Source organism: Asparagus officinalis, chromosome 1 (assembly GCF_001876935.1).
Source record: "Asparagus officinalis chromosome 1, Aspof.V1, whole genome shotgun sequence".
NCBI classification, from domain to species: domain Eukaryota; kingdom Viridiplantae; phylum Streptophyta; class Magnoliopsida; order Asparagales; family Asparagaceae; genus Asparagus; species Asparagus officinalis.
The window spans coordinates 54,533,085-54,535,055 of NC_033794.1; the positions used below are offsets into that span (position 1 = coordinate 54,533,085).

Consider the following 1,971-nt stretch of genomic DNA (forward strand, 5'->3'; position numbering starts at 1 on the left):
GTATGCATTTCGATTAGGGTCGTATTCTATGGTTACGATTCTCCCAGATATGTCTTTTTCATTCCGTCAAAAATCAATTTTACGGTATAGACGCTTATGACCTCCCCCTCTATGCCTTGCGGTAATGATTCCTCTGGCATTACTACCTTTACTACAATGATGCTGTCCATAGATCAAATTATTTCTTGGATTGGATTTCACTTGACTGTCTATGGCTCCATTGCGTGTATTGGATTTCACTTGACTGTCTATGGCTCCATTGCGTGTGCTCGGGGTAGAAGTTTTGTATAAATGTATGCCGTGTTATTAAGTATTTTGTTTTAAGTTCTTTTCTCTATAAGAGGTGGAATAGAATAACCCGGTTGAAGCGTAATGATCATATGTCTGTAGAAGCGTAATGATCATATGTCTGTAATGCATTGTATGTCCCATAATAGGTCCCATTCTTCTACCCTTTCTGAGGAGTCGATGACTATTCATAGCTATTACCTTGACACCAAAGAAGAGTTCGACCCAATGCTTTATTTCTGTCCTAGTTGATCCTGATTCGACATTAGAAGTATATTGATTGTTCCCCAATAATCGAATACTTTTTTCTGTAAATACTGCATATTTGATTCCATCCATAAATCCATTTTCTTCCCTATGCGAATACTTTTTTCTGTAAATACTGCATATTTGATTCCATCCATAAATCCATTTTCTTCCCTATAAGTTCCAGTATCGATAAAAATTCTAGTTCTTATTGTTCATATGTTATGGTATGAATATACCATACTAATTCGTTATGTATGGATGATGAGGTTCTATTGATACAGAGCCAATTCCAATAGACTTATTGAACGTTCTCATTGGCGTGCATCCAGCAGGAATTGAACCTACGAATTTGCCAATTATGAGTTGGGCGCTTTAACCATTCAGCCATGGATGCTTAACAGGGCTCGTCGTACATCGTGAATAACCAAATTCCAATTGAAATGAAATCTTTAGGAGGAATCAATGAAAATCTTTAGGAGGAATCAATGAAACGACATCAATTCAAATCCTGGATCTTCGAATTAAGAGAGATATTGAGAGAGATTAAGAATTCTCACTATTTCTTAGATTCATGGATCAAATTCGATACTGTGGGATCTTTCACTCCCATTTTTTTCCACCAAGAACGTTTTATGAAACTCTTTGACCCCCGAATTTGGAGTATCCTACTTTCACGTGATTCACAGGGTTCAACAAGCAATCGATATTTCACGATCAAAGGTGTAGTACTGCTTGTAGTAGTGGTCCTTATATCTCGTATTAACAATTGAAAGATGGTCGAAAGAAAAAATCTCTATTTGGTGGGGCTTCTTCCTATACCTATGAATTCCATTGAACCCAGAAATGAGACATTGGAAGAATCTTTTTGGTCTTCCAATATCAATAGATTGATTGTTTCGCTCCTGTATCTTCCACAAGGGAAAATGATTTCTGAGAGTTGTTTCATGGATTTGCAAGAGAGTACTTGGGTTCTCCCAATAAATAAAAAGTGTATCATGCCTGAATCGAACCGGGGTTCGCGGTGGTGGAGGAACCGGATCGGAAAAAAGAGGGATTCTAGTTGTAAGATAGCTAATGAAACCGTAGCTGGAATTGAGATCTCATTCAAAGAGAAAGATAGCAAATATCTGGGGGTTTCTTTTTTTATCCTATACAGATGATACGATCCGCAAGGACCATGATTAGGAATTGTTTGATCGTCTTTCTCCGAGGAAGAAGCGAAACATAATCAACTTGAATTCGGGACAGCTATTCGAAATCTTAGGGAAAGACTTGATTTGTTATCTCATGTCTGCTTTTCGTGAAAAACGACCAATTGAAGGGGAGGGTTTCTTCAAACAACAAGGAGCTGAGGCAACTATTCAATCAAATGATATTGAGCATGTTTCCCATCTCTTCTCGAGAAACAAGTGGGGTATTTCTTTGCAAAATTGT

General features: G+C 37.6%; 1 non-coding gene across 1 annotated transcript; it reads right to left on the reverse strand.

The window, feature by feature from the left end:
* On the reverse strand, positions 858-931 carry TRNAM-CAU. Its single transcript has one exon. It is a non-coding gene; the product is annotated as a tRNA-Met (tRNA).